Raw genomic sequence first — 17,089 nt, forward strand, 5'->3', positions numbered from 1 at the left:
CCGCTTGGAAGAAAAAGAAATACTAAACAGACTCCAAAAATTCCGAAATAAATTTTCACGGGCTTCTAAAATCAAGCCTCACAAGGTGAACATTTATTTGGGACCTAAATGCAATTTTGAAAAAAAACGCATTTTTTCCTAATTCAAATAAAACACCAAAAAAACTCCGAAATAAAATCTTATTTGATTTTATTATTAAATCCTCAATATTTCTTTATTTTGGGAAAGTCATTTTATTCCCTCTATCATATTTCTATATTAGAAATAATTGATGATAAAATAAATAAAACCAAATGATCCTATTCTCAAAATTTGAGAGAACTCAAATATGAAAATATCGAAATCCCCAACCCTCTCCATGGGTCATTGAGTTGCGTATAATTTCTAGGACCAACCAAAATGCAAAAATAAAATATGATATGCAATGATGATCTAATGTATAACATTCCAAATTGAAAATTTGGGATGTTACAGGTATTCGGGAGTTGCATAATCTTATAGTCAAAGGAATATGTATAAGTCATGAAGAAAGCAATAGCAATAAAACTTACCGATCATTATGCTAAGCTAATGGATGGGTCTTGTCCATCACATCATTCTCTTAATGATGTGATCCTGTTCATCAACTGACAACACATGTCTATGGTCAGGAAACTTAACCATCTTTGATTAACGAGCTAGTCAAGTAGAGGCATACTAAGGACACTCTATTTTGTCTATGTATTCACACATGTATCGAGTTTCCGGTTAATACAATTCTAGAATGAATAATAAACATTTATCATGATATAAGGAAATATAAATAACAACTTTATTATTGCCTCTAGGGCATATTTCCTTCAACCATATGCTATTAATCCTGATATGTCGCAAGTTAATGATGATGCTAGTTCCTTGCTTACTGATAATGTTCCACTAGGTGATTTTCTTGATGAACAACTTGCTAGAGCTAAAGATATTGAGAATGCTGAAACCGATGAAACTCTTGAAATTGAGAATTATGAAACACCTATTCGACCTAGCTCTCCTAGAACTGAAATGCCTAAGATACCCGAAGGTTATGTTATGGATGAGGAGATAGCTAGGGACTTTCTTGCTTGCAATGATATAGATGATCTTAAGAAATTATTATGCAAACTGAAAGAAAAATCTTTGAATGCTAGGATGAAATGTGATCCTAAGTTTGCTACTTCACCTATCTTTGTTACTGATAAGGATTATGAATTCTTTGTCGACCCAGAGTTAGTTACTTTGGTTGAATATGATCCTTTCCATGGTTATGAAAATGAAACTGTTGTTGCACATCTTACAAAATTAAATGATATAGCTACCCTTTTTGCTCATGATGAGGAAATTTGCTATTACTATATCCTCAAGTTATTTCCGTCCTTATTAAAGGGTGATGCTAAGATATGGTACAATACTCTTGCTCCTGATTGTGTGCGTAGTCCCTTGGATATGATTTATTACTTCCCTGAAAAATATTTTCCTGCTCATAAGAAACAAGCTGCCTTGCAGGAAATAGTTAACTTTGTGGAAATTGAAGAAGAGAGTCACCGACAAGATTGGGGGAGGCTTCTCCAATTGCTTAATGCTTTGCCTGATCATCCTCTAAAGAAAAATGAAATACTTGATATCTTTTATAATGGATTAGCTGATGCTTCTAGGGATTTTAGAGATAGTTGTGCTGGTTGTGTTTTCAGGGAACGAACTATTGAACAAGCTGAGGAATTATTGAATAAAATATTGAAAAATCATGATGATTGGACTCTTACTGAACCACTACCTAAACCCACTCCGAAGAAGAGGGGTATCTTATTTCTTAGTCCTGAAGATATGCAAGAGGCAAAGAAATGTATGAAGGAAAAGGGTATTAAAGCCGAAGATGTTAAAAATTTACCTCCCATTGAAGAAATACATGAACTTGACACACCACCACCACCGGTGGTAGAGGTAAATTCTTTTATAAAGTTTGATGAGAGTGACATCCCTTACAAGAAACATCCTAGTCAGTGCCAATATGAATTTGGTAGGTACATCATCAAACACGATCACTTCAATGCAAATGTTATGAAACAATTGAAATACAACTCTGATAGGATTGCTCCTTTGAGTGACTTGTTATTTAGAATCACTAATGATGTTAGAGGTGTAGGAAAACATGCCTCTATGGTTCAAACTCAGTTAGAACAAGTTGCTAAATCTCAAAGAGAATTGCTTAATGAAATGAATAATAATATGAATGATTTTGCTGTTAGATTAGCAACTGGAGGAGGTAAAATGACTCAGGAACCACATTATCCTGAGGGATACATTAAAAGAATTGAACAAGACTCTCAAAGAATTAACATAGATGCACCTAGTCCTTCTAAAAAGAAGAAGAAAAATAAATTGATAGGACTTTGCATACCTCTAGTGAACCTGAAAAAGAAAAACCTCCTGAAGATAATGATGTCCCTATCTCTGATGCTGAAACTTAATATGGCAATGAAAATTCACTTAGTGGTAATGAAACTGATAATGATGATGTTCATAAAGACAACCAACCAGACAATGATAAAGAACCAGATAACGATGTTGAGATAGAACCTACTATTGATCTTGATAACCCAAAACCTAAAAATAAAATATATGATAAAAGAGACTTTGTTGCGAGAAAACATGGTAAAGAAAGAGAGCCATGGGTTAGAAAACCCATGACTTTTCCACATAAACCAACTAAGAAAAAAGATGATGAAGAATTTGAACGCTTTTCTAAAATGCTTAGGCCAGTCTTTTTGCGCACCCGCTTGACTAATATTTTAAAGATGGCCCATTATGCAAAATATATGACAGACATCATCACTAATAAAAGAAAAATACCTGAAGCTGAAATCTCCACTATACTTGCTAATTCTTATTTTAAGGATGGAGTACCTATAAAACTTGGAGATCCAGGAATACCAACTATACCTTGCTCCATCAAAAGAAATTTTGTCAAAACTACTTTATGTGATTTAGGAGCTGGTGTTAGTGTTATGCCCTTCTCTTTATATAAAAGACTTGATTTGAATAAACTCACACCTACTTAAATATATTTGGAAATGGTTGATAAATCAACTGCCGTACCTATCGGTATTTGTGAGGATGTGCCCAATTGTCATTGCAAATGTTACTATCTTAACAGACTTTGTTATACTTGAGATGCCCGAGGACGACAACATGTCGATTATCCTTGGTAGACCCTTTTTGAATACTGTAGGGGCTGTCATTGATTGTAATAAAAACAAGGTCACTTTTCATATCAATGGTAATGAGCATACATTGCACTTTCCAAAGAAACAATTTCAAGTGAATGGTATTAATGTTATTGAAAAGTCTCCGACAATCACTATTGGAAGTTTTCAACTCCCTTTACCTACTGCCAAAAAGAAATATGATATACTTATTGTTGGGGATATGCATATCCCCGTTGAGGTAACTTAGTGTTTTACGAAAGTTCTTCGGTTTCATGCTAATTGAAAGTGGTTGTTAATAAGACTTGATCAACCTTATTAATGGATCATTTTTGAGAGGTATGAAGTTGATGAACTTAGTAGGCACAACCTTCTGCTCCCACCTTTTGTTTTCCATTTTTCTTAGTTAAATAAAATAAAATGCCATGTTTATCCCATTTTCCAGATTTTCCGTGCAATAAAAAATGACCAAAAAATAATAGTGCCCAGAATGTTATAAAAATTTAATATGATTTTTTCTGAATATTTCCGAATTTCTGGTACAAATAACATCAAGGGGGGGGGGGTGCACTTGATGACCATAAGACACTAGGGCGTGCCGGCAACCCCAGGCGCGCCCTGGTGGGTTGTGGTACCCACGTGGGCCCACTCACTTATCTCTTAAGCCCATGTAATCCGCTACCACCAGAAAAAAAATCACCATAGCTCTCTCTCTGTCTCTCTCTCTCTCTCTTGTGTTCTTGATCTCAAACTCGCGGATTTCGATCTCTTCGCTCGAAGCTCCGTTTTCGAAACTGTTTTTGGGGATTGCTACTTGGTATATGACTCCTCCATTGCTCAATTTCTGCTTTAGTGGGTTATACTTGAAATATTTAGCTACTCTTGGTGTTGCTGTACATCATCTTGCATGTTGAATTCTTAGATTTCTAAGTAGATTGAATGCTTAATATAGCCTCTATGCATCCTTACAAGTAGTTGCTATCAATCTTGTGAAGTTTTGTTGACAAAATTTTGTGCCCCAAAATTTTTCAGAAAATTGTTTGCAAATAAAAATGCAATTCTTTAGGAGTTCTTCGAGGAGGAGGTATTCGGAGGCATCATTGAGTAGTGGCTCGATACGAAGGTCCTATGTTGAACCAAGTGCAAGCTCAAGACAGGATTTCGCTACCAAATCATGCCTATGGCCGTGCAACGATTTCATGGTGAGTGCAGGTATTAAGGAAGAATTTGAGCAGTATGTTCACATTGCCGAGCTCGGCCCCTACATCCAAGATAAGTACAACCGACATCTCAACCTCACGGAAACGTTCATTGAGAATTTAAATATCATCCTCGTGAGTCTAGAGTTTCATTCAATCTTTATGATCATCCATTTACCATGCCTCTAGATGTTTTCTGTGTTGCCTGTAAAATTCCATATTGGGGTTCGCTGGACAAACCACCAAGATCAGAGTATGAGTCATTTTTAACTAGTCTTTGTTACGAGAGGATAGAGGAGTGACACAAGGTAGAATAAAAAGTATCCATTTTCCATTGATTCACTACTTTGCACTCTTTAATGGAAAATGCTTCGTGGGCAAGCAAGATTGTAGCACGCTATGTGCTCCTGACTTGAGCCTCATACACACAACTTTGACCGGAATTAAAAGTTATAATCTTGGAGCAATAGTTGCATGTAGGTTGCCACGTAATGTTGACAGTGGTCATTTTTATGGTGGGATTTATGCTTCTCGTTTAGCTTGAGAGGTTGGTGTGACACCTCTTCCTAATGATCCCATCCTACCTACTCAGTACTTAGACTTTGAGGCCATGAAGCGCCATAAGTTCCTTACGGGCACAATCACTAACTATACTTATAACTTGAGATTCAATAAAGAACCCGTTGTGCCTGTTGTTTTGCCTGTGCCCGCTCTCTTTGATTTTCACAGCAAAAGAATATATTATGTTCTTGAGAGCAAGGCCCGCTTGTACAATGCGGAGGTCGAGGCTGCTCGATGGGCTGAGGAGGCTGCACCAAGAGCCTCCATGGGCTATCATTCAGATTATTATCCAGGCCGTGGATGGTGATTACCAAGCTAGACCAAAATCCTAAGCTTGGGGAAGTACGTATTTCCACCGACATTATATTCATGCTCAAACATTTCATTCCAGTTGCCGGTGTTCACACTTTTTCATTGTATTATCCATGCTAGATTCATTTTCTCGGTTTCTTCTTGTGTGTTTGAAAAACTTTGAGAAAATCCAAAAATATTTCTTGCTTCTTTTTGGTTTTTATTTCTAGTTTAATTAGTGGTAGTATTAAAAGAAAACCCAAAAAGATTTCTCGATTCTTCTTTGCTTGTTGGGAGCTTTACCGTGTAAATAGTTTTTCTCGTTTTATTTTTCCTTCTTTAATTTGCCTCTTTCAAGAAAAACTAAAAACTATAGAAATATTTCAGTGTGTTAATCTGAATTTCTTTTCCTTTTCTTTTTTTGAGTCGTACCAAGGGGAAGACCACAATGAAAATGTTGGGTGGCTCTTATATGCATTACTATTGATTTAACAAAGAGCCCATATTGCCTTGTCTTCTCATTTTGAATAAAATGTTTGCAGATTCCAGCTTAGTCCATGGCACTCTTGCGCTATTATTATTTCCATATCATTCGGTCGTGCAAGTGATAGGCAATAATGACGATATTTGATGAAGTGAGTGTGGCAGAGAGAAGTGGGTATGAACTCAACTTGTTTTATTTTTGTAAATATGTTTAACCTAGTACCCATGATTCAGCATATTATGATCAAACATGTTTGCAATGACAATTAAAGATTATAGTTGCTCATGCCATGCTTAAGTATCTAGGGGTGGATAATGATTTATCTTGGATGTCAACACACATTAAAATGATTGTGATGTAGTATGATGATATGATATCCTCCTCTGAATGTTTCAAGTGGCTTGAATTGGCACATGTTCATGCATGTAGTTGAATCAAAACCAACATAGCCTCTATGATATTTATGTTCATGGTGTTCATATCCTACTCATGCTAGTTTTCAATGTTGATTATGCATAACACATGTTCCTGACCGTTTTCGCTCTCTAGCTGGCTGCTTCTCAACCTATTTGCCAGCCTTCACCTATGCTAAGAGGAAATACTTCTTGTGCATCAAAATCCTTAAACCAAAGTTATTCTAGATGAGTCCACTATATCTACCTATATGCGGTATTACCCTGCCGTCCTAAGTAAATTTGCATGTGCCAACTCTAAAATTTCAAATGAACATCTGCTTTGTGTGCCTGGACCGCTCATGGAGCGATAGGGGGCGGTCAGTATCTTCCATGCTAAGCGGGTTATTCTCATGATGAGTGTTTTTTCACTCATCCTTGCCCAAGAGGGGCGGTAATAGGGATGCCCAGTCCCGAAATCAAAAATTGTAAATAATTAAACAAAATTCCCCCAGGATTGTTGGTGGTATGGATGGTACCCGTGGATTCGGCTAGCCGTGGAGTGTGTTTGTTGGTGGAGGGGGAGTAAACCTTTACTTTTATCGCTTGGGAACCGCCTCTAATGTGTTTAGCATGGAAGATATTGATAACTCTTGGTCGTAACATTGACAAGAAGGGTGTACCTCCCAAAATTATATTTATCTCTGTTTTAAGCTTTGAGCTCTGGCACCTCTTCAAATACGTGCTTCCCTCTGTGTAGCGACTATCTATTTAATTTTATGTTGAGTCATCACCTTCTCAAACAAGCGCCAGATCTGAGAGCACTATTGTCATCCTCATGCCTTGTGTATAGTTAATGTTGGATGCATCATGACTGGATCTTTTCTACCATGAATTACAATGTTTAGTCGCTGCTTGAACTTTGGAGGTGCCCTCCATTTATGTTTTGCAGTCTCAGAAAGGACTAGCGAGATACCACTATTGTCATATTATATCATGATTGTTTTGACAAAGTATTGACATTTGATATATCTTATTATTGCTCTCTAGTTGATTATGCTATTGATATGAGTTAATATAATTTCTAAGAGTTGTTGTTGACATGGTTAGTCATGATCTTTACTGAAAACCTGGGTGCTACTTAAGCTTATTTATGCAAACAAGAACAAAAGAGTCTGTAGAAGTTTTTATTTGTCACTTTTAGTTTGTCAACTGAATTTCTTGAGGACAAGCAAAGGTTTAAGCTTGGGGGATTTGATATGTCTCCATCGTATCTACTTTTCCTAACGCTTTTGCTCTTGTTTTGGACTCTAATTTGCATGATTTGAATGAAACTAACCCGGACTGACGCTGTTTTCAGCAGAACTACCATGGTGTTGTTTTGTGCAGAAATAAAAGTTCTTGGATTGGAATAATACTTTTTTGAGATTTATTTTAGAATAAATAAAAAAACTGGGACCAAGAACCACCGTAGGGGGTGCCCTGGTTTGGCATGATACACCATAGTGCGCCACCCCCTCCAAGCGCGCCCAGGTGGGTTGTGGTCACCTCGTGGCCCCCTGTCCCTAATTCCAACTCCATAAATACCTATTTTCGGAAAAAATAAGAGAGGAAGTTTCATCCCGTGTCATGATACGGAGCCATTGCCACCTCATGTTCTTCATCAGGAGGCAAGATCTAGAGACCGTTTGGGGCTCCGGAGAGTGGAATCTTTGGTCCTCATCATCACCAACCCTCCTTCGTCACCAATTCCATGATGCTCCCCACTGGGAGTGAGTAATTCCTTCGTAGGATAGGTGGTCGGTGAGGAGTTGGATGAGATTCATCATGTAATCGAGTTAGTTTTGTTAGGGCTTGATCCCTAGATCCACTATGTTCTGAGATTGATGTTGCTATGACTTTGCTATGCTTAATGCTTGTCACTAGGGCCCGAGTCCCATGATTTCGGATCTGAACCATTTGTGTTTTCACCATTATATCTATGTTCCAGATCCGATCTTGCAAGTTATATTCACCTATTACGTGTTATGATCCGTAAACCCCAATGTGACAGTAACTGGGATACTTTCCGGTGATGACCGTAGTTTGAGGAGTTCATGTATTCACTATGTCTTAATGCTTTGTTCGGTTCTCTATTAAAAGGAGGCCTTAATATCCCTTAGTTTCCTCATGGGCCCCGCTGCCATGGGAGGGTAGGACAAAAGATATCATACAAGTTCTTTTGCATAAGCACGTATGACTATTTACGAAATACATGCCTACATTATATTTATGAACTGGAGCTAGTTCCGTATCACCCTAGGTTATGGCTGCTATATGATGAATACCATCTAGCGAATTCACGATCCAATGCCAACGAGTTTTCCACATATTGTTCTTGCTAAGTTACTATTGCTATTGCTGCTATTATAGCTGCTACAAAACTGTTACTGCTGTTACCGTTACCATTGCTAATGTTACCACTTCTATCAAAACTGTAATATTAATGTGCTACTGATCACTTTGCTGTAGATATTTAATCTCCAGGTGTGGTTGAATTGACAACTCAACTGCTAATACTTACAAATATTCTTTGGCTCCCCTTGTGTCGAATCTATAATTTGGGTTGAATACTCTACTCTCGAAAATTGTTGCAATCCCCTATACTTGTGGGTCACCGGTGGTCCCCTTTTGCCACCTGAGCGCCGAGTTCTGCACCAGAGTAACCATGGACCGCAGGATCGTTACGTGGAGGATTTCTCGACACGTCACCAGTAGTTGGCAGACTACACCTACCTCCATAGTTCCTTCTAGGACTGATGCTGTCCTACTTATTAGTATCGAATGCATTCGTCGCGAGCCTGCGTGCCGCCTACGATGTCATTAGTCAATGTACTGAACTCTATGTATGGCCCCTTTTGTAAAATATGACTACTATGTTGTGCCCATCGTACCTCGATCATTGTGCATGTTACATCATGAATAATCCCTAGTCTTTTGCAAATTCTCAAATGCTCAACTACCCTGTTATATGTTAGCAGGATGGTTAGACCCGTTGGCTGTGGTAGTGGTGGAAACGCCCCACCACCGCCGGAGTACGTGGCTGGGATGATCTAATAGTTTGAGCTAAATCCCCAGTTCATGGAGAATATGATGGCTTAGTTTCCTCGCCCCAACTTGAACCAACAGCCAGCCACTGTGACACTGAACGACTTTGCACATCTCGACCCAACCATCTACCGCAGCTCAACTCAGCCACTTGATGCCGATGGCCGGCTCCGTGACATCACTTTTGAGCTAGAGTCTGCTGGTGTAGCCCCTGCCAGCTATGTCACCTTCGCGGCATATTATCTGTAGGGTCCCGATGCTCAATGGTGGGACATCCATAGGCATTCACTAATTGCTGGAACAGTCATCACTTGGCCGGATTTCCAAGCTACTTTTCGTGCCCGCTTCATTCCTCAAGAATTAAGGACAAGAAGAAGCGCAAGTTCTGCAACCTCACCCAAGGCAACAAAACTGTGGATGCTTATCAATGGGAGTTCCTTGACTTGTCCCGCTATGCTGAAGAAGACCTTGCCACCAATGCACGTAAACAGGAAAAGTTCCGTGACGGACTTCAAGCTGATATCAAAATAGCGCTCCTCGTGCATGACTTAGCTGATTTCGCCACCTTGGTGAACAAGGCCATTCAGGTCGAAACTTCTTTGCAGGAACACCTGGGATCCCTCAGACGCAACCGTGACGTGGGTTCATCTTCGGTCCCGTCATCGTAGAAGCGTAAGATATGGATCCCTCACAACATGTATCCACCAGCTGCCACTGTACCAAGGCAGTCCTAGGCTGCACCTCGCCTGCCTCCTCCACCACCCGGACAACCAAGAATTCAAGCTGCCCCCCGAGCTCCCGCTCCCCATACAAATGATGGTCTATGCTTCAAGCATGGTCAACCAGGTCACCTGCCAGGGAATGCCCTCAGAATTAGTACCAGCTTGCAGTTCCTCCAACTGGCCATGGTAACAATCAGCCCCGCAACAACAATGCAAGACCTTATGGTCATGGTCAGGCTAACCACATTGATCTGAATGAAGCTCAAGGCCAGTCTGCTACGGTGTTGGGTACTCTTCTTGTTAACTCAGTACCATTTTCTATTTTATTCGATCCAGGAGCATCGCATTCTTTCATATTTGAAGATTTTACATACATGCATGGAATTAAGTTCGAAGAGATGAAGAATACTCTAGTGGTACACACCCATGCGCGCCAATGTCGAACCACCATGGTTAGTTACAATGTCCCCGTTGAAATTAAAGGGATGGAATTTCATGTTTCCCCCATTGTTTTAAAGTCATCCAATATTGACCTCATTCTAGGAATGGACTGGTTGAAAACCCATACCACTACTACCATTTGCTCCACTAAAACCACCCATCTACTACATCCTTCAAATGAGATAGTAAGCTACCATGCTCATCTTGTTTGAAATGCCAAAGCATGGATTTAGTCCTTGAATGCATGAAACGCTTCTCCTTTTGTGAGAATTGAAAATGCTACATCGAAGTGTGAATTATCTGTCCGGTCTGCGTTCTCGATCAAGTTGAACGTCGCACCTGTCAGAGGGCTATCAAATTTCCAAAAAGTTCAGTGGTCAAATCCTTCTGAAGATGAAGCCACTTGGGAATGCGAGGATCGTCATCGTGATGAATACCCCGTTTTGTATCTGTCTACCTCCTAAATCTCGGGACGAGATTTCTTGTAGTGGAGGAGAATTGTAACAGCCGATAATTAAGCTATAGCAATCCCATGTTAATGGTGCCATGCCATCGTTTTCACTGTTGCTAAATCCCCCTTCGATTCCATCCGCTTTAAATTCAAAATTTAATTAAAGTCAAAATTTAATGTTTTTGAAATGTCAAAACTAAAATGCTCATAATGTTGCAAATATTCCATAACTAATTATGGTGGTGTACCAACATTTTTATAAAGTGTTTTAAAGCCCTAGATTAATCAAAATTGTGGCCTAAATAATAATTTAATTGCTTTTAAATTATAATAATAGTAAACTAGTATATTTAAACCTCAAACTAATTGTGGTAGTGGTATATTTAACAATACTAATTTAGAGACTAGGTTTATATTTTACAAAAGTAAAAGTAAAATAAAACAAATAATAAAAAACAAAAACAAAAACTAGTAAAAAAGAGAAAGCCCCCTACCCCTCGGGCCTCGGCCCACCCGAGCCAACCAGCCCACCTACCCCTTCCCCTGTCATCTTCCCCCTCCTCTCCACTGTGCGCCCGACCGAGTCCCTCGGTCGCCACTTGACCCCCTCGACGGCCTCACCGGGGGAGGAGAAGGCCGACGCCTCGGCTTCCCCCTGCCACCGCTCCTACTCGCCCAGCCACCCCTCTCGCGCTCTTTCTCCCTCTCCGCCTCTCCCCCTCCTCCAAATCCTCCACGTCCGACGAGCCCGTCGCCATGGACGAGCTTGCCCGCGCGTCCACCATTCTTGCCGCTGCCCGAGACCCTGCCCAGAAGAATCGCCGTACTCCGCGGCCCCGTCTGCACCACCGCGACGACGCCAAGGGCCTCCCACACGACACATGCTCCCTCTTCTTCATCGGGTCACCGTCATCGTCCACCATCATTGCCGTGCCTACTACTAACCTATCACCGGGCCCCCGTGCGCCCACACGGTGAGCTCTGCTCCGTCTCCCTCTCTCTGCCTAGCGCTCTTCCTCTAGCCGCCTTGCCACCATTGCCGCGAGCTCGCTGCCGCCGACATTGGCGCAACCGCAGCCACAACATCTGCTCGTCTCGTCCGAGCACCCCTGTTTGCTCGTAGCCTCCCATAGATGCCGCCTGTGCCCCTGGTTTGATTGCTCGCCTCGTGCCTTATCGTTTCCGTCCAGCGCCCGTGGCCGCTGCCGTCCGCCGTCGCCGCTCTGGCCAAGTCCGTTCACCTCCGGCCACCTCTTGCCCCTGCCTTTTGCACCGTTGGACATGACCCACTCACGCGAGTCAAACGCCGCCACCCGCTGGCCTGGCCGTGCCCCGTGGCCACGGGCCCGTCCATGCCCAAACTCCGACGATCGTTTCGCTGGACGCCGCCGTCGAATCCGCCCATCCCAGCCCCGGAAACAACCACGGGCGGATACACACGAGCCCCCTCTTTTGAACGCGCCACTCTGCGCGCCAAATGGTGGCCGAAAGCGCGATCCCGACCACTTCCAGCGAAGATCCGCCACATTTTTGGTCACCGGCGTGTCGCCGCCGGCGCGCCACCACCCGCGCTGACGTGGTCGACCCGGGGCCATCCCCTAGGTCACTGACCCGTGGGCCCTAGGGGCCCGGCCGCCCTGTTAACCTGGTCCACGATGCTGATTGGATCGGCCCATGCAACTGATAGATGGGGACCTCCCCCACTAATTAACAAAATTAGCTGAACTAATTTTAGTTAACCTACACAGTCATGGACTAGTGGACCCTACTTCTTAATTAGTTAGTTTAGTTAATTTTAATCCACTGGTTAACTCCTCTGTCTATGACAGGTGGGTCCCAGGCGTCAGTTTGACCAGTCAACTGACTGGTTGACTGCCGTCATCACCCTGACATCACGCTGACGCAATATTTCCTTTTTCTGAATTAATTTAAATAATAACATTTTAGAAAATGTTTAAAACTTAGAAAAATCATATAAAATAAATTGTAACTCGGTTGAAAATAATTTATATATGAAAGTTGCTCCAAAAAATATGACGAATCCGAATATGGCCTCCGTTCATTTGTCACATGCCCCTAGCTTAGCGAACATGGAACCGCCCCCCTCTTTTCATCTGTCCAAAAATGCCAAACTTTGGGAAAATATTCCCGGATGTTTTCGCCCTTCGCCGGTATCATGTAGCACTGCGTTAGAACAACCCTAGCACTGCATATCGTCATGCCATGCTTAGTGATGCATCTGTGTGCTTTGTATTTATCGTTTCTTCCCCCTCTTCTCTCCGGTAGATACCGGGACCGATGCTGCCCTGTGATTGACTATGTCACTGGCGATCCTTCTCCCTTTTCAGCAGAGCTTCTAGGCAAGCAAACCCCCCTTGATCATTTCAATATCGCCCATTCCATTACATTAGATTTTACTACGGTATTTCATTGCACCTATTCTGATGCATAGCCTGCTTCTGTAACCTGCTATTGTACCTTATCTGCTTATCCTGAACTGCTTAGTATAGGTTGGTTAGTGATCCATCAGTTACCCCTCACCTTGTCCAAGTTGCTCCGGCTTGATAACCGATGACTCGATCAATGTGATGGACGTCTAGGGCCTGACACATCACATCACACCCCCTTAGTTGTACGACTCTGCAGAGCTACTATCGAGTGCCGAGGGTGATACCTCATAACACACTCGTGATGATGTCTTTGTAGCGTAGCTAATCGGTCGTGGTCTGTTGAGGGTGATTCCTCCTTCAGCACCCCTGATGACGACTCTGTCATGCAACCCCTCAAGTGTGAACCTCGAGGGTGATTCCTCCTATGTTCACCTTGATGATTACATCAAGCTGAATCCGTCGAGGGTGATTCCTCAGGTTTTCCCCTTAATGTTTTGGACACGTGGTTACCTTGACCTTACTTCAGACCCTTGTTAAGGTCGGGCAGGCCCGAACAGCACCCGCGAGAGTTACGGTGGTAGCTAGCTGTTAGCGGTACCACCCAGGATGTGTTGGTAGCTCCAAAATTTTTCCGACAACCGTCACTTCATTTAAAAATGCACTAACAGGTTTGGGTATTTGTTTGAGTTGGACACTGGCCTATACGCACTATCCACCATGCGGGAACAGTTTTGGGCACTCGGTGTCGTACGTTTATTACAAAAGCTCTGTCAGTCGTCCAGTTCAACAGTATGGCACGGTCAGATCGTGCCAACCATCTAAGGTGGCGTTGGTATCCACCCTGCTCACAACGACCCAGAGTGGAATGGGCGATGGGCCCAAGACCCCGGAGTGTTTCGGATGTAGACCGGCAGGGACCTCCCTATGGAGTCTAGGTAGGACTACGACGTGTTGATCTTCCGAGGCCGGGCATGACCCATGCAAGTGTGTCCGGTTAGAGTAATCAAGCGTGTTGGGAAATGTGGCGCACCCCTGCAGGGAAGTTATCTATTTGAATAGCCGTGTCCACGGTAATAGATGCTCAGAGTTGTATCCTGATCTATTGCAACTAGAAATGGATACTTGAGATATGAGATGGATATGTTGGCTCCAAGATTGCTTTCTCGCAGGGTGTCGAGGAAGGATCTTTGGGCGTTAATAGTACAACATGCTTGTTAATTATAATATGCTATCCTGTACTCTTCTGAATGGTACAAGATGCTTGAAGATGCTAGTCTTCGATAGGCTAGGCCTTTCCCTATATTCTGGCATTTCTACAGTCCAGTCCACAAATACGACCCCATTCCTTTGATACCGATGCATACTTAGCATAGTTCTGATGTAAGTCTTGCGAGTACTTTGGATGAGTACTCACGGTTGCTTTGCTACCTCTTTCCCCATATATCCGGTTGCTGCAATCAGATGGTGGATCGCAGGAGCCAGATGCCACCCCCGTCAACTACTACTACTAACCCGATGGAGCCTACTACTACGTGGAGACCGCTGACGACACAGAGTAGTTAGGAGGTCCCAGGCAGGAGGCCTTGCCTCTTCGACCGTTGTTGCTTTTGTGTTTGCCTTCTTAAGGCAGTCTTGTTTAACCTTATGTCTATACTTAGATATTGTTGCTTCTGCTGACTCTTGTGTATTCGAGCTACTGTATTCGAGCCCTCAAGGCCCCTGGCTTGTATTATGAAGCTTGTATTATTTTAATTTGTATCTAGAGTTGTGTTATGATATCTTCTCGTGAGTCCCTAATGTTAATCGTACACATTTGTGTGTATGATTGAATCGCGGGCGTCATAATAGCCCACCAAACATCTAACCCTGACCCTTCGACCGGACGGAGGTCTCCGAAAACACCCCAAACCTCTCCATCTAGGTCCCCTGCTATAAATGGACAACCTCCCCCTTCCATTTTTGTCAAACCCTAGCCTCCTTCATTTTTCGCGCCGCCCCAACTGTTGGTGTCAAAACCGATGGATCTCGGGTAGGTGGTCCCGAACTGTGCGTCTAAGGTTGATGGTGACAAGAGACAGGGGACACGATGTTTACCCAGGTTCGGCCCCTCTCAATGGAGGTAATACCCTACTTCGTGCTAGATTTATCTTGATGAATATGAGTATTACAAGAGTTGATCTACCACGAGATCGTAATGGCTAAAACCCTAGAAGTCTAGCCTATGTGATTATGATTGTCTCTACGGGCTAAACCCTCCAGTTTATATAGACACCAGAGGGGACTAGGGTTATACAAAGTCAGTTACAGAGAAATGAATCTTCATATCCGAACACCAAACTTGCGATCCACACCAAGGAGAGTCCCATCCGGACACGGGTGAGAGTCTTCGGTCTTGTATCTTCATAGCCCATCAGTCCGGCCCATGTCCAACAGGCCGGACGCCCGAGGACCCCTTAGTCCAGGACTCCCTCAGTAGCCCCTGAACCAGGCTTCAATGGCGAGGTGTCCGGCGCGTAGATTGTCTTAGGCATTGCAAGGCGGGTTCCTCCTCCGAATACTCCAACACAGTCTTCGAACAACGAACGTGTTCGGATCTGGAAAACCAATACCACACACCACTGCAGAGAGTATAATATTTCACGGGTCCAATCTGCTGACAACTTTTTATAACTCGATATCATGTCCCTGCCCGGTTATTATTTCGAACCGTTTTTCGGCTTGCCGCTCCATATTTCGAGATGCGGCTTTATTCACATGTCTTGTCAAAGCAGAGATCGTGTCCCCTTATTGCGGGATTCTCATCAATACGGGTATGGGTAATCCAACCGTGCCTCCTGCATTGCCCCTGGGGAATAGGCGAGTTTTATGGAGAGTGGGGAGGCACTTGATATTCACTGCCTTTATAAGGGGATAAGGATTCACCTCTTTCACCCATGCCTTCTCTCTTTCCGCCTACCCATTCTTGAGCTCTAGCGCCCAAGTTCTCATCTTTTCCGCCTCAAGAAAGCACTCCGACCATGTCCGGAGCGCAGGGCAAGTGGATGGCCTCCACCATCAAGGAGAAGGACACCACCCAGCTTCGGGAGGCCGGATATTTGGCCAAGGAGGTCGCCCATCGGCTTCCGATCGAGGGACAAATCGTGCCTACCCCGAAGCCCCATGAGAGGGTAGTTTTCATCCCCCACTTCGTTCGCGGGCTGGGATTTCCACTCCACCCCTTCGTCCGCGGGCTCATGTTCTACTATGGGCTGGATTTCCATGATCTGGCCCCAAATTCCTTCCTCACCATCTCAACATTCATCGTCGTGTGTGAGGCTCTCCTCCGTACCCAACCCCACTTCAGATTGTGGCTGAAGACCTTCAATGTGAAGCCGAAGGTGCTGGGCGGCGAACATGCAGAGTGCGGAGGCACCATGGTAAGCAAAATATCCAACGTCCATGGCCCAAAGGCACCTTCGTGGAGACCGTCAAGGGGTGGCAGAAGTTGTGGTTCTACATCACAGAGCCCCGCGACACTACCTGGGCCACGGCTCCCGAATTCAAATCCGGGGCCCCAATGTGGCTTACCTCCTGGCAAGAGAAGGGCCTGGATTGGTCTTCGTCGGACGAGCTGACAGCGCTCCAGACGCGCATCAGGAGCATGGTGGACAAGAATGTCAAGCTTGTCGATGTGATTTTGGTGATGCTAGTTCGCCGGATCCTTCCTTGCCAGAACCGGACTTGCCACCTATGGGAGTTCGATCCGGCTGAGCAGAAGACCTTGCAATGGTTCTTCGAAACTATGCACGAAGATATATGGAAGGTGATCTTCAAGGCCAACGAGACGTGTCCGAAGATGATCAAGGACCGTGGGCAC

Source organism: Triticum urartu, chromosome 4 (genome assembly GCF_003073215.2).
Source record: "Triticum urartu cultivar G1812 chromosome 4, Tu2.1, whole genome shotgun sequence".
Classification (NCBI taxonomy): domain Eukaryota; kingdom Viridiplantae; phylum Streptophyta; class Magnoliopsida; order Poales; family Poaceae; genus Triticum; species Triticum urartu.